The 23,908-nt window shown below is 47.6% G+C and overlaps 1 protein-coding gene across 2 annotated transcripts in view; it reads left to right on the top strand.

Annotated features, from left to right (window-relative positions):
- Positions 1-85: 85 nt before the first annotated feature.
- Positions 86-23,908, top strand: part of ARHGAP39 (Rho GTPase activating protein 39) — a 102,367-nt gene continuing 78,544 nt past the window's right edge. For both annotated transcript variants that reach the window (XM_045777314.2, XM_045777315.2), the window contains exon 1: positions 86-236. The gene's annotated coding sequence lies outside the window, so the exon portion shown is untranslated. The remainder of the gene's footprint in view (positions 237-23,908) is intronic.

A 23,908-nucleotide genomic window follows, 5' to 3' on the forward strand; every position in this document is an offset into this window, starting at 1 on the left:
CCCTGGCGGCGGGAGCGGGGAAGGGCGGGGGCGGGGCCGGAGGCGGGGGGTTGCGCTGGTGACGGGAGGACGCGCGGCTGCGGCGCACTGGGCTGGCGGCTGCAGCGGCGCAGGACGCGGACCGAGAGGGCTGTTGCGGCGGCGGCGGCGGCGGCGGGAGAGCCGCAGAGAGCTCGGGCGCGGAGCGCGAGCCGAGATGAGGGGCGGTGGCGGCGCGGCCCGCGAGCAGCCGGCCGGTGAGAGCGCGGGCGGTGGGCGGTGGGCGGCGCGGGCCAGGAAGATGGCGGAGAGGCCGGCTCTGCGGCCCCTGCCCGGCCTCGAGGAGGTCCCCGGCCCGGCCGTGCGAAGATCCAGGCCCGCGGGAACCGAGGGGGCGGACGGGGCCGCAGCGGGGGCGGGGAGCGGAGGACGCGTGGGTGTGCCGGGCCGGACTGGGCGGGGGCACGGGGCGCGAGGTGCTAGGGGCCAAGGCCGCGCGGGGGCAGGGTGTGAGGTGGGTGTGAATGTGCCTGGCCCGAGGGTGGGCGTGAGTGCGAGTGTGCCCGGCCATCGGTGAGTGTATGAGTGTGCCTGGTCATGGGTGAATGTGGGTGTGAGTGTATCTGGCCGGAGGGTGACTGTGAGTATGCCCGGCTGAGGGTGAGCGTGAGTGTCCCCCGACCATGGGTGAGTGTGAGTGTGCCCGGCCCGAGGGCGGGCGTGAGTGGAGTGCAAGGGCCTGAGTGTGGGGCGTCGGCGCGGTTTGCAGGGCTCGGTCGGGGCGGGGTGCGGGGGCGCTTTGTCCCGGCGCAGGGAGTCGGGACGCGCGTCTCTGGGTGCGGGGCCGTGGCCGCAGGGCCTCGCGGACCTGGCTTCTGCAGCACGGCGGGCCGGGGCGCTCTGGGGCGCAGCCCTGCGGGAGCTGGAATTCCCTCTGTTGCTTCCCGGTTGCGGGAGTGGTGTGGGTGGAGGCAGTGTTCCGTGCCGAGGGCAGCGAGGGAGGCAGGCTGTGCATCTTGGGGGTCAGGACGTCTTTTATTTTAAAACGTGCAACGGGCTGCGAGGCCGCGGCAGCTGTGGGTGTGTTACATGCTGCTCCCACCAGCAGCTGCTGTGGGCGCTGCGCAACCTTCAACAGCAAAAATGCAGCGCCCTCCCCCCGCCTCCGTTCCGTGTCGTAGGGTTTAGCCAAACCTCCAGTGACCTCTGCAGAAACCTACAGTTGCAAGGCTTCGTGTTCCTCTTCTGGTGTAGACAATAGGAGATTTGTCTTTGAAGCCAGTGAGAGGAATTAAACCCTTTGGGTCCAGGGTGCCTCTGTAAACAGCAGGTGGTTCCCGGTCAGCGGCTCCCCTTTCACAATGAGCTAGGTGTGTTTCTCCTCGCTGGGGGAGGGGAAGGAGATTTGATAGGAGGTGTGACTGTAAAACAAGGAGACTCATTTCATAAAGCGTCCTGGGCGCAGACTTGATGACCCTCAAAGGCTTGCTCGCTGAATGAACAGAGGCCAGTCGGTCTCTCTGCCCGCACTTTGTCTAGTCAGCTGTCTTGCCAAGAAGCTGGAGAACAGAGTGGAGAAGAGGGCGGGTTCTGGAGCCAGACTGCCTGCCTTTGAGTCCTGACTCCTCTGTTTACTGGCTTTGTACTCTGTTCCTTTGGTTTCTCATCTGTAAAATGGGAACACAAATGATATTGGCTTCCTAGGGTAGGTTGTGAGGACTCAGTGAATGAACACTCACACACTTTGTGTCAGGTGCCATGTAAGTGTTGGGGTTATCACTGCGGGGTCTGGTTTCCAGGGCCCTGCTGCTTGGCTGCTGGATCTTCAGTTGTCTGCTAACGTCACCGTCTTGGTTTTACATTAACTTAAAGCGTTTGACTCTCTTTTCTTACACAAGCAAGCTGGGATCATATATGGAAAACCAAGTCTTTATAAAGGTAAATGAGGAACCGATCTTATGTACTTAGATACATTATATATCAACTGTTATGGATTTGTAATATATAAGTTGTTGTATAAAATTTGTTTAGAAGAAGAAAGCTGCTAACGAGCCCCTCTGAAATCCTGTAGTACTTATTGTCCTTGGGGGTTGGTAGCGTTGTTGCAGACAGCAATGAGATTTCGAGCAGTTCTTGGGAAATTCTCCGAATTTAACCACTGAAGCTATTGTTGTTATACTTCACTTAACAGTGTTATCCTTGAAATAGTAAAGATAACTTATTAACAAACTTAAATGACAGTGAGGACATAAGCAACAGAGTGAGAATTTGGCATTACCAGTTCCGTAACTTGCTGTTTTGCTAAGTGTGGGAAGAAATAATTTTTTTTTTAAAGATTTTATTTATTTGACAGAGACAGCCAGCGAGAGAGGGAACACAAGCAGGGGGAGTGGGAGAGGAAGAAGCAGGCTTCTAGCAGAGGAGCCTAATGTGGGGCTGGATCCCAGAACGGCGGGATCACGCCCTGAGCCAAAGGCAGACGCTTAACGACTGCGCCACCCAGGCGCCCCGGGAAGAAATAAGATTTAACTTCAGAGCAAAGCAGATGATTCTCTTTCTCAGATCTAGGGAGAGTATCTTAGACTACCCTAGATAACTACATCTCATCTCCTTTAAATCTGTGACACTAAGACTTGGTGGGGAGGGGGAATCCTTTCCCTTTAAAGTAGAGTCTTTGGGCATTTGTGGGGTTTAGGGTGAGAAGGTTTAATGTTCAGAACAGATGGTGATGAAACAGCTTATGTGAGCAAAATTTAAAATATCTAAAGATAGATTTTAAAATGTCCATCCCAGCCTTTCTCCTGCGTGTGTGCTGGAATGGCTTCCCCCCCCCCGAGGAAAAAAGAGCTTGCTTCATGCTCTGTCTGGGTGGTCTCACCCAGGCCAGTGGTCCCAGCCAGACTTCTCCCCTCAGCCTCAGAGTTGGAGCCAGCCTCCGGATGCAAAAGCCTTTTAGGCTTCTCAGACCCTGCCTTCTCTACTTCTGACCTCTGCTCTTGGGTGCTTTGGGACCATCATCTGGTTGGTTGCTACCTGGAAGAGCTTGGTGTCTTAGGTTCTCCCCCAACTACATCTCTTCGCTGTGGGTCCTACTCACGTACCTCCTGAGTAGTTACCAGATTTATCCTTCCTCAGATGCATCGTCCAGGGCCTGTGCCCTTTGCGTTATGGCTGTGCCTTCTGGGTGCCCTCCCTCTCTTCTGTCCTCCACGTGGCGGCTCAGGTGGTGTAGTGCAGAGGATTGGTTCCCACTCAGAGGGGATTTATCTGGAGAAGTTTTTGGTTGTTCCAACTTGGGGATGGGTGCTACTGGCACTGCATGTGTGCAGGCTAGGAACACTGCTCAGCATCTTGTGGTATCCCAGACAGCCCCGCGGCCAGTCTCCCAGGCTGAAGAGCAGGCCCAGAGCGTGTCCAGCTGCTTGCCCCCCTGCCCTGCACTCCTCCCTGGCCTCACATGCCCCTTAGACTGTTCTTTCCTGTGTGTGTGACTCGCACTCTGCTGTCCAGTGACACTAACCAGTGCTACAAAGCCCAAGCCCTGCTCCACATTCCCCTATCCCCATCAAAACAAGCAAAGCTTGAGCGGCCCCTTCATCTCCTTTGACCCTCAATGGGGCTTGCCCAGGAGGAGCCTGTCCTGATCCCTCCCATCATACAGCAGCTTCTCCTTCTGCGCCCCATGGTGTTCTGAGCCGCGCCTTTGGTCACTGCACAAATGAGAGTTGTCTCCCCTCTGCACTGGGATGTCTTTGAGGGCAGGAGAGACCTTTGTATTCTCAGTATCTCTTTGCAACATTTTCTTAGGGCATTGACCTCAGTAGAGATGGTGGATTTGGGTAGGTTTCACCCCAGAGGAGGGTTAACACAGCAGCGGGAGCAGCTCCTTCTTTGTTTCCTCCATTTTGGCGGCTTACAACTATCCAGGGCCTCTCGTCTCTTGCTTTCTTAAGTATAAGTTTTTTATTCTCATAGATTCTCTTTATTTTTGCTTCCTAAAAGGTTAAAACATTTTCTTTTGGAATAGATAGCATATTCACATTCGCAGTTAGAAAATCGTCCTGTTTTTAACCCCAGGAGCCTGGTCCCCTTCCTTCTGGAGATACTTTGGACTTATAAAAGCAAATTCTTTTTTTCCTACCCTTTTCAAAAAGTTCCTGAACCTTGCCTTTTTTAAACTAAATATTTTTGGGAAGTCATCCCACATCAGTACATTTCCCGGTTCATTCCTTTTCATGGCTGCATTTGTCTTTGGCTACACAGAGGTGCTGTGATCTATTTGACTAGCCCCTACTGCTGAATACCGCATTTTGTGCAGTGACAAATCAGTTTGCAGGTACAGAGTTTCGTAATGTGAGAATATGCCTGTAGGACCTATCCCCAGAAATAGCACTTCTTTCTTTAATCACTGTTTATTCCATTAGATCAGGCTTTGCTCTTGCTTCTTCAGGTCATTAACTCTGCACTTCCTTTGGTCATTTATTTCTCCCAGTTATCGATACCTTAAATAATATGGTATGATCAGATTAAATGAGTTTCTCCATTGGAAATTGGCTCATTTTTCGTGTGTTCTTATGGGTGAGAGTGACTAGGAGAACCCTGCACACAAGCACCTGTATGGATGTCCACAGCAGCCACTATTGATGATAGCCAAAGTTGGAAACAACCCACGTGTCCATCAACACATGAGCACAAACAAAATATGGTCTCTCCATGCAACGGATTAGTTGGCAATAAAAAGAAATGAAGTACTGATTCACACTACAGCATGGATGGATCTCTAAACATTGTGTTCAGTGAAAGAAGTCAGACACAGAAGTCCACATGTTGTATATTTTCATTTGTATGAAATGTCCAGAATAGGCAAATCCGTAGGTAGAAAGTAGATTAGTGGTTGCCAGAGCCTGGAGTTACGGATAAGAGACATGGGGTTATTTGAGGGGTAAAGAAAGTATCCTGTAATTGCCTGTGGAGAAGGCTGTGCATGTTTGTGAATATGTTAATATCAGTAGATAGAGTGTACACTTTAAATGGGTGAATTGTATGGTATGAGAATTATATCTTAGTAAAGCTGTTACAAACAAGAGCAACTAGAATTTTTCAGAAGGGAACATTCCAGGGTGGGAGCCCACGGGAGTTTTGGTGTTGACACAGTCCTGGGGTTGTGGGGAGAAGCCCAGAGGGCAGCATGGGGAGTGAGCAGTAAATCCCTGGTGGGTTTCTGAGCTGCCTGGTGTAGCTGACGCGGCTCTGGCCCTGCTGCGGACTTAAGCTTTGACTCAATCCCTGACCGGTGCAATTGATCACAGATAAATTGCTGAACATCTAAGCCCGGGCTTTTGTGTGTGGATTAGATGATGTCTGTCCTGCTGCAGCAGGACTGAGTTCTGGAGGATGCTGTAAATTACTGAGTGTTATATGTGTATAAGGGTTTTAAAAAGTAGTTTTAACACCAAGAGGCTGATGAGTCAGCAGAGCCCGTTTTCTGTCCTCGTGGACACTGGTTGAAGACAAGCCAGACTCCAGTGTTCGGCTGCCAAGTAAACCAGTCACCCCAGCTTGAAGCCCTCACTGGCTTCTGGTGTTCCAGCTGATTTTCCTTTTTGACTGTGTGGCTTTGTCTGTCTTGCTTCCTCTCTTGGTCTCCCTGCCGCCCCGCCCCCCCCACATTCACGTAACTTTTTTACAGAACTACAGCAATTAAGAATTGCTCTAGTTCATTATTATTTTTATTAATCTCTTATTATGCCTAATTTATGAATTAAACTTTATCATAGTATGTATGTATAGGAAAAAACTTGGTATGTATAGAGTTGGGTATTATCTGGGGTTTCAGGCATCCGCTGGGTGTCTGGAGCATGTCTCTGTGGATAAGGGGGGACGCCTGTCATCCTTACAGTGGTACAGTGACCACCACGCGTTACCCCAAGCCCTGTGCAGGTATCACTTCCTCCCATCCTCACAGCAGTCCACTGAGGCCCTCCTCATCACCCCCATTTTACAGATGACAAAATTGGATCCACCCCTTCCAGTCAGCAGATGGGGCATGAGTATCTCTCTTGGTCTTGTTTTGGGGATCCGAGAGGCCCCAGCAATAATCGGAGTGGCCAGTGCTTCCTTTATGGTTGGGCTTCACAGTAATACTGTCCCTGAGATGCTGCTGGTGGTTTTCTGTTACAGCCCCTCAACCCTTCCCTGGGGTTTCTGTGGGGCCAGCATGTTCTTCCTTGCAATTAGGGTTGTGATGAAGCATATACAATATAAATCTCCCCAATCCGCAGTCCTCACATTATTCGTGCTTCGGATTGCATGGGTCACTAATAAAGGTGAAGCGGCTTCCGGACTCTGTTGTTTTTCTGTTTAATTGTGGTGTTGGCCGTTACATTTTGTATTCACAGTTCAGCTATGCTACTAGGATTCCTATTTCTTCCAACTCTGGGAAACCCAAGAAGTAGCCTCTGGTTTCTAAAAGCTGGAAGGGAGTAACACTGTGGGCCCCAGAGACCTTTATTCGCAGGGATGTTTGGAAACCACAGGTGGCCATCTAGGAACAGTGTGGGTCTTCCTGCCTGAGGCCACTGGGGTCCAGGATGGGCGTTGCTCACGGGTAGACCCCTTCTCCATTGGTTTGTCAAGACTTGACATCGGGTTTTGTGTCTGCCAGGCCCGCCCGCGTTCATCCTGCTCCTGGTCTCTCCTGTCACCTGCTGTGTGCCAGCCACTTGTCAGTCAGGTGCCCTGAGATGGAGACAGACCAGACTCCTGGTGGGGGGGACACGGGTGTGGATTGTGATAACCTCATGTGGATGTAGTGGTGGAGGCAACTGTGGGGTCTTGGGGAGACCCCTGTGGTGGCTGCTATCCTAGCCTGACATGAACTAAGTTTGGGTAGGCTTTCTGGAAGAAAGGGTATCTCATCGAGAAAGGAGGGGAATCTGTGATCGAGTCTTCAAGGGTATTAACTGGGCACAGGAACAGTGCCCCTCAGGTGGAAGGGGCAGCACGAGGCAGGAAACAGCAGGTGCATGGAGAGCTTCTAGCAGTGCTCTGTGGCTGGGGCCTCCGGTGAGGCAGGGCTGGGCAGAGCAGCAGGTCAGCAAGTGGGGGCATGTTTGCAAAGCTGAGAGCTTGGAGAACCTCCCGAAGGGTGTCCCCCTCATCTAGAGTCCCACCTGCCGTAGCCAAGATGCAGGTGAGTACAGCAAGGAGTTTTGCAAGATTCTTTTTTAGCTCTAGCTGTATCCACTCACTTCCTTTTCAGAACACGTCAGAACTTACAAGCAGGTATTATCTACCTTTGATCCATTCTGATGTCTTTTGCGTGATAAAATCACTTGTGAGAGTTGGACTTTGTGCCTTTTGGTGGCGTTGCACAGCTGGCTGAGAAATGCTGTGGGGCGGGGGCTCCATCACTGTCCCTCTGAGCCTGGCTTGGTGGCCTTTTGGAGCGCAAGACACATGACATGGGCCTCATTTCATATTAACTATGAAGTCCCTAAATTGAAATGTCCCCAACATTAAGAATTGACAAACCAGGGGCACCTGGCCGGCTCCATAGGTGGAGCATGTCACTCTTGGTCTCAGGGTTGTGAGTTCGAGCCCCACATTGGATATAGAGATTACTTAAAATAAAATCTTTAAAAAAATTTACGAACTGGAATTGGCATGCATTCAGTATGTAGAAGACCCCAGTGGGTATTTAGAGAAGCTCGGCTGCCCCAGCGCTTCACAACACTCTACACTTCCTCCTGAGTATGAGACGGGTGGGTGGTCATGGTCTCTGGTGTGGGAGGAGGGAGCAGTACTGGCAGCATTGTTGGAATTGGATGGGGTGGTTGTGTCTTTCCCTTCATCCATCCACTAGGGCTGGTAATGCAGGTGTGAGTCCAGTGTAGGGAACGGGCATGCATTTGACCACTGTGGTGTAGCCTCTGAAAGATGGGGAGTGGGACTTTGACAGCAAACCTAGGGCACCCTGTTCAGGTGATGGGTCAGGGAAAACACCTCTGGGGGTGATAGCGAGTTTGAGGCCACAGTATGGATGGAGAGTGGGGAGGAGGGTCAGCTCCCGTGGCACCGTTGGGGCAGCAGGGCCCCATGGATTGGGAGCCTGGAGTAGAGGAGATGGGGCAAGGCAGGCGGCCAACCAGACCCTACCAACTGTAGGAGATGCCAAAAGACTGACCTGAACAGCTAGTCTTTTTGAAGCATCACCCTGGCTGTCATATCAGGAGTGAATCGGTTCAGGTGAGTGAACATGGGGTAGAGGCTGAGAGGCCAGCAGAGCTCTCGGGTTGATTGGACTTGATGGGTTAGATGTGGAGGGTGATAGGAGGGATTGTCATGGGCCGCTGGTCTCAGCTGCCGCTGTTCTGCTTCTAGGTGTGTTGTTGTAGCACATATCAGAATTTCACTCCTTTTCAGGGCTGAGTAATATTCCATTTATGACTCTACCACATGTTGTTGTTCCTTTCATCTGTGACAGACATTTGAGTTGTTTCCACTATTTGGCTATTATGAATAATGCTGCTGTTTGTACATGTTTATGTACAAATGTTTGTGCATATTCGAGAACCAGTGTTTGGACATATGTTTTCATTTCTTTGGGGTATTTACCTACGGGTGAAATTACTGCATCTTATAGGAGCTCTAGGTCTATTTTTGAAGTCCCAAAGTGGATCCACTCGTTTACATTCCTGCCACCAGTGCATAAAGATTCCAGTTTTTCCATATCCTCTCCAATACTTGTTACTGTGTGTCTTTTTTATTTTAATTTTAATTTTTTTAAAAGATTTTATGTATTTGACAGAGAGGGAGAAAGCGAGCGCACAAGTAGGTGGAGTGGCAGGCAGAGGGAGAGAGAGAAGCAGACTCCCCACTGAGCAGGGAGCCTGACGCAGGACTCGATCCCAGGACTCTGGGATCATGACCTGAGCCAAGGGTAGACACTTAACCGACTGAGCCATCCAGGTGCCCCTAATTTTTTATTTTTTATTTTTTTTAGAGAGAGCGCATGTGTGTGTGAGTGGGGGAGGGCAGTGGGGAGGGCTGGAGGGAGAGAGGAGAGAGAAAATCTTAAGCAGACTTCACGCTGCCCAGTGCAGAGTGTGACCACGGGGCCTGATCTCACAACCCTGCAATCATGACCTGAGCAGAAATCAAGAATCAGACGCTTAACCATTTAACCGTCTGAGCCACGCAGCCGCCCCTGTATGTCTTTTTTGATTGTAGCCAACCTAGTGGGTGCGAAGTAGTGTCTCACTGTGGTTTTGGTCTGCACTTCCTTGATAGCTGATGATGTTGAGTATCTTTTCATGTGCTTATTGGCAGTTTATATGTCAGCTTTGGAGAAATGTCCGTTCAGATCCTTTGCTCATTTTTTTAAAAAAGATTTTATTTGAGAGAGACAGTGCACGTGTGCACGCGCGCACACAGGAGGAGGGAGGGGGCAGTGGGACAAGCAGACTCCCCACTGAGCGCAGAATCTGCCAACAGGCTCAGTCCCAGGACCCTGAGATCATGACCTGAGCCGAAGTCAGATGCTTAACCAACTGAGCCACCCAGCCACCCCCCTTTGCTCATTTTTAAATTGGGTTATTTATCTTTTTGTTACTGTGCTATAAGTGTTCTTTATATATTGTAGGTACAAGTCCCTGCTCAGATCCATGATTTGCAAATGTATTCTCCCATTGTGTGTTGTCTTTTCACTTTCTTGATGGTATTGTTAGCAGTGCAAAAGTTTTAAATTTTGATGAATTCCAATTTACTTTTTCTTTTGTTGCTTGTATTTTGGTGTTGTAGCTAAAAAACCAATACCTAATCCAAAGTCATGAAGATTTACTCCTGTGTTGTGTTCTAAGAATTTTATAGTTAATTTTTGTGTTAAGGTGTGAAGTAAAGGTCCCAATTTGTTCTTTTGCTGTGGATATCCAGTTATCCCAGCACCAATTGTTGAAAAGACAGTTTATTCTTTCCCTGTTGAACCATCTTGGCACCCTTGTCAGCGATCACTTGCCTGTACATTTGAGGGTTTATTTCTCGACTCTTAACTCTGTTCCATTGGTCTGTATGTCTGTATTTAGGCCAGTACCATCCTGTCTTGATTACTGTAGTTTTTTAAGTATTGAAGTTAGAAAGTGTGGGTCTTCCACGTGATCTTCCTTTTCAAGATTTTTTTTTTCTGGGTCCCTTGAACTTTCATATGACTGTCATGTTCAGCCTGTCAGTTTCTGCAAAAAAGCAAGCTCAGTTTTGATAAGGGTCTGTTGAATCTGTAGATCAGCTTGGAGTGTTTGCCATATTAACAGTGTTAAGAAGAACATTCCATGAACATGGGATATCCTACTTTTAGGTCTTTAATTTTTTTCAACAATATTGCATAGTTTTCAGTATATAAGTCTTGCATTTCTTTCAATAAATTTATTACTAAATACTTAATTATTTTCAATGTTATTATAAATGGAATTGTTTTGTTAATTGTATTTTCAGGTTTTTTGTTGCTAATGAGTCCTTCAAATTTTTTTTTCTTTTTTTCTGTTTGAACAAATGTTCAAAACTTAAAAGGTATTAAAGCATGCAAAGTGAGAAGTCTCTCCCACCCTCACCCTTCAGCTGTCCAGGTTCCCTTCCTGAAGGCAGCTGCTGCCTTAGAGTCTTGTTTGTCCTTCTAGCAGGGGTGTTCAGGTCATGGGCAAGTAAATGGATGTACAGACTTTCTTTGTCCCACTGGGTTGATAGTTCTAAATAAGCAATAAAAATTATATGCTTAAAACATTTTAGTGCAGGGGCGCCTGGGTGGCTAAGTCGTTAAGCGTCTGCCTTCGGCTCAGGGGTGATCCCAGCATTCTGGGATCGAGCCCCGCATCGGGCTCCCTGCTCGGCGGGAAGCCTGCTTCTCCCTCTCCCGCTCCCCCTGCTTGTGTTCCATCTCTCACTGCCTCTCTCTGTCAAATAAAGAAATAAAATCTAAAAAAAAATATTTTTTTTAGTGCCTTTATTTTACAAAAGTCTTTGTGAAAACAATGGTGTGTGAACAGATTCCATCCTCTAGTTTGTCAGTTTTCAGGGGACTGACAGTTCACTAGCTTTTTTGAATTCTGGGAGTAGGTTAAAAAAAATAAAAAGGCTACAGATGTGATTTCTCCTAATCTACCTAGTTGGTGTTTTCAGCTTGCTCAGTGGTTTGAACATTGACCATCTAAGAAGCTGTTACTGCCTGTAAAGTCTAGGGAAAATAGTTTTTCAAAGATTTATTTATTTTATATCTGTATAGAGAGAGAGCGCACAGAAGGAGGGGCAGAAAGAGAGGGAGAGAAGCAGACTCATCACCGAGTGGAGAGTCTGGGAGCCCGATGCGGGCCTGATGCCACGACCCAGAGATCGTGACCTGAGCCAAAAAGATCGTGACCTGAGTTAGATGCTCAACTGCTGAGCCACGCAGGCGCCCCTGGGAAAAATATTTTTTAAGCTACATGTTACCTGTTATCATTGTTGTAATTTGATGCTTATGTTCTAGAAACTGTTCTGAACACATTCTGTGCTTTGTATAACTTATGCATCTGAACCATCCATGGTGGATGCTCTTGGTTCCACTTAGCACACAAGGAAACGGAATCCAGCAGGTTATGTAGGTCATAGGCAGAGCCAGCGTGCAAGTCCAGGTGTCCTGACTCCGGAATTTTCCTTCTTAACTGTAGAGGTATACTTCCATTCATGCCATGTGGCTTCCCTGACCTCAGGGTGTGAACACAGTACTTACTGAACTCACTGTGTCTGCGTGCTGTTGTAGGTGCTGGGACACCGCAGTGAGGAACATGGGTCAGTCCTTGCCCTCACCGACAGCAGTCACAAGCAGCACACGTAAACAAGTGACTTCCGTCCTGTGTCAGGAGTGTCAGTGCTGCAGGGAAACAGTGGAGGTGGTCAGGGAGACTGACAAGCTGGGGTGCGAGCCTCAGTAAGGGGTCAGGTGGACCTCCTTCGCAGACAGCGAATCTGAGCACAGTTGGAGCAGGTGACAGAGGTGAATCACACATCGGGGAGGAAGGATTCCAGGCTAAGAGCACAGCCACTACAGAGGCCTGAAGGGGAGTTGGAGGGAGCCTGCCAAGAAGTCTGAGGGGCTGGCCCAGAGTGTGTGGAGGGGAGCAGAGGAGGTGAGTGAAGAGGGAGGAGCCTGTGGGGAGTTCGGAGCAGAGGAGCGGTGACAGTGTTGCTGCTGTTGAGCACAGACTGTTGGGGAGCAGGGGGGAGGTGAGGGGACTGCAACGAGTCAGGCGTGAGGCGGCAGCAGTGGTGGTGGCAGGATCTTGGAATCTGGCAAGGTATATGTATGTTTTGGAGATATATTTTTGTAATTAATCATGTTGTCTTCTTTATTGAGGTTCTGGACATGTTTTGAGGTTAACCACTAAGAATTCCTGGTGGAATCACAGGCGCAGCCTAGGAGCTTAGTTTGGGTGTGCTACATTTGGGAGTTTGACCTCTGAGGAAAATCGTAGGCATGGAGATGCATTGCAGGGGTTGAGCCCGGGGAGCCTTACTCCCCCTCAGGGCAGTCCCACCCAGAGTGCAGGTGGGACAACTGAGGGGAGGATATTGGGGAGGAGGGGGTGATCCAGGTGGACAGTGAGTGGGAAGGAGGGGGTGATCCAGGTGGATAGCGGGAAGGACAGACTGATCAGAGTGGAAAATGGGGAGCAGGGGGTGATCCAGATGGATAGTGGGGAGGAGGGAGTGGTTTTCAGTACCCTGGGCTCAAGGTCAAGGTTCTTGGTGATTTGGAAGAGCAGATTCTGGGGTTTATGTGTGGTGGGGAGCAGAAACATGTTTGGAGTGGGCTTAAGAGAAAAATGGGACAGAAGAAATTGGAGGTACTGATTATAGACATCTTTTTCAAGGGTTTTTGCTGCAAAGGGGCAACAGAAGGTTATTTATTCACATGTTTTTTAAGATGCAAGAAATTATAGCCAATTATGTGCTAGTGGTGCTGACATCTTAGGAAGAAGGCTGTAGGAGAGAGACTTGGCTGGAGTGTGTTAGGGTTGCTGTGCATGTTGGGTGGTGGTTGGCAGGAGGGCTGAGAGGTGTGGTGGTCCATGGTGGCCTGTGTAAGTCCTCTTCTGATGCTTTTCTAAGAGGAGTAGGAAGCAGGCTCTCAGTGAGGGTAGGGGAGGAGCTGCTGGAGGTTTGGGAGAGGAGAAGGTATGAGAAGGGGCTCAGTCCCAGCCCCTCTCCCTCCTGTGGAGGTGGGGGGGGCGGGACTCAAAGTTCTAACCCTCTAATCACTTGGTTGGTCCTCTTGGCAGCCAACATGCCCACCCCCCATTGGGTGGGGCCCAAAAGTCACCTTCATTAATAAGACACCCATTTCACCTTTGCTGTGAAGCGGGTTTTTAGGAACTGTGGATGAAGACCAAAAATAGATTCTTATAAATCCTTATATCATAGCAACTTCATTTAATAGACTCTTAGGAAACTCTTTCTGGCTACTGTGGGAACATAGAGTGTGCCTGTGTCTGTGTGTATGTCACTGTGCCTGTGAGCATCTGTGTGCATGAAGGGGGTGGTGCTGGTCTGGGAGTGGCAGGTTGCCTGTGTTTGAACTGGGTGCATTCTGAAGGTGTTGTGAGGGCTCCCTGAAGTCTGGCTGGACTGGTGATGTCTGGAAATGGGGGAGGGGACTGGTGATCACCCCAGGGGACTCCTTGAGGCCTTTGTGAGGGACAGCAATGTTCTTCAGGTAAGAGTGAGGCTTGGCAAGTGGAAAGCATAATTGAGGAGCAATTAGCAAAATGTTTTTATTGGAACAGAGTAGTGGGAAATGATTCTGGACCAAGATGGTAGGACAGGCACACTCTCGAGTTGCGCTGTCCAGGAACACAACAGTCACTAGCCACACATGGCTGTCGAGGGCTGAAATGTGGCTTGTGGGATGGGATGTTAAACGTTATGTAATCTTGATGAATTTAAATGTAAACAGCCGCAGTAACCAGTGGCAACTGTTTCGTAGAGCACAGTTCCAGAAGGTGTTAGTGTGAGGAGCAACCCTTTATTTGGGGTTACCATGTGAGGTGATCTTGAATGTGGGCAGTGGGGGTGAGATGGATTGGGGAGAGGAGGCTGAAAGCATGGAGCATCTCCTGTTATTTAACCTGTAACCAGCAAGAGGGAATTCAGTCCTGAATGTGCATGAGAGGCTGGGAGGTGTGGGAATACGGGACTGATGGCCAGTTTGAGACCGGTGGGTGGGATGAGCTGTGGTGGGGACCTGGTGCTGGGGTAGGGGCACAGCTACCACAAACAGAAATAGACGTGCAGTCCAAGTGTGTGCGTGGTTGGGAAGGAGATCCGAAGAGGAGAGTTCCATTGGGAGCACTACCCAGGGCATGTCCACCTGGCATTTGGATGAGAGGTGGTCAGGGCAGAGATTCTGCACTTAGTTAAGAGAGATTATAGTGGAAACTGTGGAACAAGAACCAGGAGTTCAAAGGATGTGGTGTAGAGGGAAGAGAGCCTTGGGGGGCCCCACAGTTGGAGGGGCACGAACAAGTGGAGCCCATGAGGCAGCCGGGGAAGGTGGTGAGAGAAGCAGTTTGGGCCCCGGGCTTGGGAAGCCTCCAGGGAGGGAGTGTGGTTGGTGAGGTTACCTGTCAACATGTGGAGATTTACACCAGAGAATGAGCCAAGGCCAGAGTTCCTCAGAATTTGGAATCTTCTCATCTCGTGGTTTAGACCCCATGAAATAGTCTAGAAAATGTCTTCATTTTAGACTCTTGGATTTTGAACTTGACTTAGTGACAGCACTTGTGTTTTCACACTTAGATTCTAGGGCCTGTGGTGATTGAAAAGGGAGCATTCATTAGCCTGACCGGTATTTTGTTGTGATTGGGTTGGACTCAGTGGAAATACATATGAACCATGTGAAATTGCAGTTTTTGTAGGTTAGAAAAATTGTTGAAAAATGGCAATTTTATATGATTTTATCCATTGTATAAGGAGAACATTCTTCAGGGTACCTGGGTCGGCTCAGTGGGTTAAGCCTCAGACTCTTGGTTTCCGTTCAGGTCATGATCTCAGGGTTGTGAGCTTGATCCCCGCATCAGGCGCTGTGCTTAGTGCAGAGTCGTCTTGAGATTTTCTCTCTCCCTCTACCCCTCCTCCCACTCACTTGCACTTTCTTTCTTTCTCTCTCTCTCTCTCTCTCAAATAAATAAATAAATAAATATTTTTTTAAGCATTCTTCAAAAGCACAGCTGTGAAGCACATACAGGGGGTTACCTGGTTGTTTTTCTCCCAGCCTTCACTGTTCTAATCTAGTTATGCACATCATATTTTAACTGTCTGGGTTGACATGTTGCTGGTTATCCAGGTAGCTACCTTTTCACTGTAATTACTATAGGCTACAGTTTTGTCTCCTCTCTTTCCTTTCCAAATAATATAAATTTGACCCTTGGGCAACATGGGTATGAACTGCACAGGTCCACTTATGCACAATTTTTTTTTTTAAAGATCTTATTTATTTATTTGACAGAGATAGCCAGCGAGAGAGGGAACACAAGCAGGGGGAGTGGGAGAGGAAGAAGCAGGCTCATAGCGGAGGAGCCTGATGTGGGGCTCGATCCCATAACGCCGGGATCACGCCCTGAGCCGAAGGCAGACGCTTAACCGCTGTGCCACCCAGGTGCCCCCACAATTTTTTTTTTTAAATAAATACAGTATGGTACTATAAATGTGTTTTCTCTTCCTTATGATTTTCTCTTTTTTTTAAAGATTTTTATTTATTTGAGAGGGAGCGAAAGAGAGAGAGAGAGAGCGCGCACACAAGTGGGGGGGGAGGGGCGGAGAGAGAAGGAGAAGCAGATTCCCTGCTGGACCCTGGGATCATGACCTGAGCTGAAGGCAGACGCTTAACTGACTGAGCCACCCAGGCGCCCCTTCCTTATGATTTTCTTAATACATTTTCTTTAGCTTACTTTATTGTAAGAGTATTGAATATAATACATATAATGTACAAAATCTGGGTTGATCAACTGTTCATGTTATTGTTAAGTCTTCTGGTTAACAGTAGGATATTAGTAGTAAGTTTTGAGGGTGTCAAAAGTCACATGCAGATTTTCAAGTTGTGGCAGTTGGCACCCCTAACCTCCACATTGTTCAAGAGTCAATTTGATTACTGTCCATGTTGGTTTCCCTGGGAAGCAGACTCTGGGATGGAGATTTGCAGAAAGTTTACTGGGGAGTGCTTTTGGGGTCAACACCTGTGGGAAGAGTGAATTGCATGGAATCAGATAGATTGAACCTTCTAATCCATGAACCTAGTACAGCTCTCCATAAATCGAGATCCATTTAAATTTCTTTCATCAGTATTTTGTAGCACTCGGTGCATATATTTTGCCAAATTTATATTTATTATTAAATATTAAAACTTATCATTAGCATTAAACATTAATACACGATATTTTTAATTACGTACAGTCATTTTGTGAATAAAGGTAGTTTCATTTCTTCCTTTCCAATCCGAATGCCTTTTCTTTCCTTTTTTTGCCTATTGCACTGCCTAGGACATCCAGTAAAATGTCCCAGGAAAGTACTGAGAGCAGGTGTCCTCCCCTTGCTGTTGATCTTAGGGAGAATGCAGTCAGTCTTTCACTAGTTAGTGTGTGTGTAGGGTTGTATATATACCCTTTATCCGGTTGAGAAGTTTCCTTCTATTATTACTTTGCTTTGAGATTTAATTAAAAATGAATGGTGGATTTTGTTAGATGCTTTTTTGGCCTCTACTGTGATGATCATGTATTTTTTCTTTTTTTGGTCTTTTTTAGTATGGTTAATTACACTGATAAATCTTTGAATATTATACCAACCCTGCAGTCCTGAGGTAAACCCCAGTTGGGTGTGATTTGATATCCTCTACACCTGGATTCAGTTTGCTAAAATTTTTTAAATTTAAAGACTTTTTAATCTATGGTCATGAGGGCTATTCAGTAGAAACTGTACTTCAAATTTTGGATTTTGATCTTTTCCTGGCCTGGCAATATGTGGTATGGTACTCTCTCGTGATGCTGAGTAGTGGCAGTGGGCCACAGCCAACCACACAGTCACAAGGGTATAGAATCGATACACTGACAACCATTCTGGTTTTCACTTTCAGTAGGTACTCAGAACTAAATGAGACATTCAGCACTTTATTATAGAATAGGCTTTGTGTTAGATGATTTGAGTAGGTGTCTTTTTTTTTTTTTTTTAAAGATTTTATTTATTTATTTGACAGAGAGAGACAGCCAGCGAGAGAGGGAACACAGCAGGGGGAGTGGGAGAGGAAGAAGCAGGCTCACAGCAGAGGAGCCTGATGTGGGACTCGATCCCGGTACGCCAGGATCACACCCTGAGCCGAAGGCAGATGCTTTAACGACTGCGCTACCCAGGCGCCCCTGATTTGAGTAGGTGTCTTGAGCACATTTAATGTGGGCTAGGCTGTGATGCTCAGTAGGCTAGGTGCATGAAATGCATTTTTGACTTAACATTTTCAACTTATGATGGGTCTTTGGGGACATAACCCCATTGTATGTTGAAGAAGGTCCTTTTTTTTTTTTTTAAGATTTTATTTGAGAGAGAGAGAACGAGCAGAGGGAAAGGAGAAAGGGCAGAGGGAGAGGGAGAAGCAGGCTCCCCACCGAGCGGGGAGCCCAGTGCGGGACTTGATCCCAGGACCCTGGGATCATGACTTGAGCTGAAGGCAGACACCCAGCCAACTGAGCCACCCAGGCATCCTGAAGAAGATCCTCATTGAGTATTTAATGTTGTACATTTTTTTCTAAGCGCTGCTTTGGCTGTATACAGCAACTTTTTATTTGTCGTATTTCATTTTCCTTCAATATGATATACTAATTTCGTTTGTCCTTTTTTTTTGGTCCAGGTGTTATGTAGAAGTATGTTATTTAAGTGGATATTTGGAAATATTCCGATTGTCTTTCTATTATTGGTTTCTAAAGCTTTTTTTTCCCCCAAGATTTTTATTTATTTGTCAGAGAGAGAGAGCATGAGCACATAGGCAGAGGGAGAAGCAGGCTCCCCACTGAGCAGGGAACCAGATGCGGGGCTCGATCCCAGGACCCCAGGGTCATGAACTGAGCCGAAGGCAGACGCTTAGCTGACTGAACCACCCAGGTGTCCCTATTATTGGTTTCTAATATAATTCTCTTGCATTCAGAGAACATAGTTGGTATGATTTCATACCAAGAGAAAGTGTAAGTGAGTTCATAGGGTTCCAGTCTCATATACATACTTAGACTAAATTTTCGAGTTTGTCTCTTACTCTTTTCAACTCTGGTGTTTTTTGTTGTTGTTGTTGTTGTTGTTTTGCTCATGTGTTTTGAAGCTCTGTCATGATGTATACACGAATGTTATGTATTCTTAATGAATGGACTTTATTCCTGGTAGTATTTCTTTTCTGGAAATCTGCTTTATGTGATAATATATGGGTTTCTAGCTTTCTTATGATTGGTGTTTGTGTGGTCTGTCTTTTCCATCCTTTTGCTTTTAACCTATCTGTATCATTGCACTTATAAAGGCTTCCTTTGACAGCATGTACTTGGGTCTTGCTCTTTTTTGCTTTTTTTTAAAATCCAGTCAGAGGATCTCTTCCTTTGAATTGGCATCTTAAGACCATTTACACTTAATGTAACTATCAGTATGGTTTGCTTTCTAGTTGTCCCTTTTGGGTTTTTTTTTTTCTTCTTTTTCTTTTCCTTCATTCTTTCAGATCAAGAATACAGGTTTTAGTATACTGTTGTTGCCATTATTGGCTTATTTGCTATACCTGATTGTATGATGAGAATGTGCCAGTTCACATTTCATGAGAGAACCTTCGGTGTGTGCCTCTCTTTCTTCCCTCCAGCTGTGTCTGTTCTGTTGTACACATTTACATCTGTTCTAAACCCCCCCAATGCTTTATTATTGTTAGTTATAATGAAATCTTAAAATGAGGAAGAAAGTTTATTTTCTTTCTTAATTGCTGTTTCTGGTACTCTTTTACATGTTGTATATTCAGTTTTTTATCCAGTATCATTTTCTTGCTACCTTAAGAAATTACTTTAATATTTCTTTTAGGGTAGGTCTGTCAGCAACTAATTCTCTCATTTTTGTTTCTCAGGAAAAAAAAATTTGTCTTCCTTTTTTTTTTTCCTAAAGATTTTATTTATTTGGGAGAGAAAGCATGAGCAGGGTGAGGGGCAGAGGAAGAGGGAGAAGCAGACTCCCTGCTGAGCGGGAGCGTGAGGTGGGGCTTGATTCCCGGTCTCTAGGATCATGACCTGAGACGAAGACAGACACTTACCCTACTGAACCACCCAGGTGCCTCTGTTTTTTAGTATTTTAAAGATGCTGTTCATTTTCTTCTATTGTGCATGGCTTCTGATGAGTGTTTTCTTACTGGTTTTAAGAATGATGAGCCTGGGTGCAATTTCTTGTTTTTCTCCTTGGTAATCATTGACTTTCTTACATCTGTAGGTTTTAGTTTTGTAGTTTTTTAGCCCAAGTTGAAATTTTACAAAATATTTGATATTACCTTTTCAACTATTTTTATCATCCTCTCTATTGGGGGAGAGTTGCAATGGTATATATATTAGTCTGCTTGACAACCTGTTTGTTTTCTCTGTGCTTGTTCTGCTCTCTTCAAGTTCACTGCCTCCCTTCTTCTCTCCTAGTTAGAGGTGACTCTTCTCGGCTCAGTGAGTTGCCCACTTGGGACCCCTGTCCTTGCCCCATAGCCTGGAAGAGTCTCCAGGCAGAAGTGGGGGAACTGCGGGGCTCACTCCTTTGTTTCCCTTTCCCAGTGGCCACAGCTCTGTGCTGCCCGTTGTGCTGCAGTGACAAGGGTGCTGGCAGAATCCTGTCCAGTTTCTAGCTGCTGCACCAGGAGGACAAGCCCAGTCTCAGCCGTGAGTGGAGCCCTGGCTCCAGCAAACAGAAGGCTGTTCCTTAGATTTTGTAGGTCGTTTTTCTGCACACAAGGTCCTTGCAGATGAAATGACAATCTGGAGGTGAAGCATCAGTGTCTTCAGAGTGTCTAATGATCAGTATTGGTGACGTCACTCTGTGGGGACTTGACATGCAGAGAGAACACAGCATGGGGGGGGCTGTGCTTCCTTGGGGTACAGGCTACTTTTCATCATCTCAGCCACTCTTGACTGCACAGTTGGGTGTCAGGCCCAGTGTTGTGTTTGTAACTTAATATTTCTAGTTTCTTTGGTTTCTTATTAATGCATTTGCCTTAATTTCTGTTTTGTTTTTCAATGACTTTTGATTCCAGCCACAGGTGAAAATCACCGTGAGGACTTTAAAAATGTACTGGAGTCGGCCACCAGCTACTTTTTTTTTTTTAAGATTTATTTATTTATTTGAGAGAGAGCATGCGTGTGCCACATGCAAGCAGGGGAAGGGGCAGAGGGAGAGGAAGAGAGAGAATCTTAAGCAGACTCCATGCCCAGTGCAGAGCCCCACACAGGGCTCGATCCCAGGATCCCGAGATGATGACCTGAGCCAAAATTAAGAGTCGGATGCTCAACCGACTGAGCCATCCAGGCGCCCCCTGCCACCAGCTACTCTTAAAAGTAATTTTTTTAAGGTTCCCAGGTGGTTTTAAATATGCAGCCAGGATTGAGAATTGTTCTTTGATGTTCATAGTCCACGTTTATTTTTGGTCCACATCAGCCACTCACTGACTGCCCCCCCAGGTGGTCTTTATACCTGTGGAGTGGTACTTGCTCCGGCTTTTAGTATAAGAAAGCTTTTAAACAGTCAGTGATTGAATTTATCTTCTGTTTTCCCTGAGTAGCATCATTTCTCTCCAGCCTGTTTTCTTTCCAAAATGAATCCTTCAGTAGTTTTTACACTGAAGGTCTTTGAATGCCAAAATCTGAAATAACTTTGGTATTTCTTTGTAGATGATTGTTTCCTGTTATAACAAATCGTCCCACAACTTAAGGGCCTGTAGCAATCGTGTGTGACCACCTGGGGCTGGGTCACCGCCAGTCTTCCTTACTTGTACCTGGAACCAGGCTGGAGAAGGAACAGGGGCAGGTCAGAGGAGCAGCTGGTGTTGGAGGAGCAGCTGGTGCTGACCGCCCCCTGTGGCCTCTGCAGCCTCGTGTCCTGGAAGCGGGACGTCTTACTCTGCAGCTAACGCACGTGTCTCAGGAGCGTGTGGTGGAACTGTGGTGCCTTGTGCAGCCCTCAGGGGTCACGGTGTCACTTCTTTCTTGTTGTATCCACTAGGAGGCAGTTGGTAAGGCCGGCTGTGGTCAAGGCTGATGTCCAGGAACCCTCCTGTGTGTTTTCAGACCACAAGTCTTGTCTCTGGTAGCTTTTAGGGTAGTGAGGCTAGTGGTGGATTTCTGTTTATTCACCGTACTGTGCTTTGTACAGTAGCTGGCCAGCGTGCCTTCGCCTGTCTTCTGGAGTCCCACTGGATGTGGCAGCCGGCTGGATGTCCTCTCTGGCGAGTGCCTCTCTCTGTTGCTCATGCACTCTGTTCTCATAATCTTTGAGGTGTTATTCTTTCTGCATCCACTGAAGTTCCTAACCTGTCCAAGTTTAAAGTTGTTTCCAGGTTGCTGATTTGTTTTATGAGGAACACCTCCCTCCACGCTCACATACGTCACCCACAGTTACAGGCTGTCGGTGGGTGACTGTAGGCTGCTGAGAGCCGACATCCTAGGTCCAGTGGGAACAGAGAGTGGGCAGCTCATGTGCACGGTGGCACTGGGGGGAGGCATCCCTGGGGTCTGTCACAGTGAGAATGAGGACAGGCGACAGTGTTTGGCACAGTACCACCCTCAGCATGCTGACTATGAAACGTAGCATATGGACAGACTGCTTCCCTCCCCTAACCCGTACGGATGCATAATTTTCACATTCTAAGAAGGATCAGCACAAATGCTTCCAGACTGTGCTCTATCAAGGGGGAGACAGATGAACACTGCCATCCTGGCCAGGGGTGCTGGAATGCTCTGGACACGCCTGGTCCTGGCGATATGCGTCTGCAGCGGCTGTGACTCACAGGAACCCAGGGCGTGTATTTCCAGGGAGGGCTCTTAGAAGATGTGACGTCATGCCCCGATCATGGGACAGTGTTCTGGGTAGGAAGGACAGCACCTGCAAAGGCCCTGAGGACTACCGTGATGGGTACTTGAGAGGAGCAGAACTGTTCTTGCCGTGCAGATATAGACACAGAGTCAGAGGCAGTGAAGAGTGTGCCCACCAAGGAAAGTGTCCAGCCCAGGTCTCTGACCTCAGGGCTGACCTTTACCTAATGCCTGGAACTGATGTTTCTCATGCCTAGACTGAGGTGGTTCCAGGGCGGATGCCCACTGTGTGCACTCCGTCTTGCTGGTTCCCTGTCCTGGCCCAGGTGTTTGCAGCGTGAGGCTGATGCAGGCTGCCGCTGAGCAGAGTGAGGGCCTGCTCCCTGTCGCAGAGCTGGACCAGCTGGATGTTGCCTTTGCTACCTCGTCGGTGAAATGGGGGTTACAACTAGCCCTTGGTGGAGGAGGCTTAGAGGACATGCTGTACCCAGGGACTGTTTTGGGTCCCTGGACAAGGTGTGGCAGTTAATGACAAGGGACCTGTGAGGGACGGAGTCTGATGACATGGAATTGAGTTGTGAGGAGGGTCTAGATTATCTCAGATTTGGCCTGGGTGCAGAGGGCAGGTGTAGGATGGAGCTACTGGCGGAGAGCTGAGCATGCAGGTGGCGCTCAGAGAAAAGCAGGTGTGAAGTTGTAGATGGGGCATACTTGGTGGAGTCGACGCCTCCTCCGGGTGCTTGCAGAGAGAGAAGGCCTCAGATGCCATCAGTGAGTTGTATAGAGTCCTGAAGCATGTGGTGAAACACGGAGGGAAGCTGCCGAGAGCCAGCATTTGTCCTGTAGTGTTTTTAACAGCTTTGTCCAGGTATAATCTACATACACAGAATTCACCTGTTTTAAGTATGAATTCAGTGGTTTCAGTAAATTTACAGAGTTGTGCAGGCAGCAGCGTATCCAGTTTTAGAGCATCTGCATGACCCCAAAGGGATCCTGTGACTCTCTTTCCTGCTGCCAGCCAGGTCACAGCTCACCTGCTGTCTGTCTCTGCCGACCTCTTTGTTCTGGACATTTTGTGTACGTGCAGTCACCCCACATGGGACTTGTCTGCTACAGGGTGACTATTGCTCGGGCATCTTGTTGTACTGATACCCACATTTTGGTTGTCGCTGTCCGTGGGGGTGGATGACTGGGTTTTGCAGGCTTCAGCTCTTAGGAGTAGTGCTGCTGTGAGAGCTCAACGCCAGTCTCTGTGTGGACACCTGTTTTCATTTGTCTTGCGTACAGTCCTGGGGGTGCAATTGCTGGGTCGTGTGGTAAATTTATGCTTTAACTTTTTAGGAAACTGCCGAATTGTTTTCCAGAGAGGCTGCATCATCTTGCGTGCCTACCAGCCGTGAATGGGAGCCCCCATTTCTCCACATCCCCCCAGCCGTTGTTTCTCTCCACCTTCTCGGTAGTAGCCGTCCTCATGGGTATGAAGCGGCATCACGCTGGTTTGATTTGCATTTCCCTGGTGACCAGTGATGGTGAGCATCTTTGTTTGCTGTCTGGCCATTTGTAGGTCTTCTTTGAAGAAATGTCTATTCACATTCTGCTTGGTTTTTAATTAGGTTGTTGTTCTCCTTCTTTCTTCTTCTTATAGAAAAGCAAAGTTTATTGAGAGTACAAAGCTCCCAAAGAAGGAGGGAACCCAAGAGGGTTGCCCGGGTGGTTTTTCTTCTTGTTACTGAGTTTTTAATACATTGTGGACACAAGTTCTTCATCAGATATATTATATGCAGATACTTTTTTCTGTCTGTGGCTTGTCTTTTCACTGGCTTAATGATGTCATTTGAAGCACA

This window comes from Ursus americanus, chromosome 9 (assembly GCF_024610735.1).
Source record: "Ursus americanus isolate L20-20 chromosome 9, mUrsAme1.1.p, whole genome shotgun sequence".
Classification (NCBI taxonomy): domain Eukaryota; kingdom Metazoa; phylum Chordata; class Mammalia; order Carnivora; family Ursidae; genus Ursus; species Ursus americanus.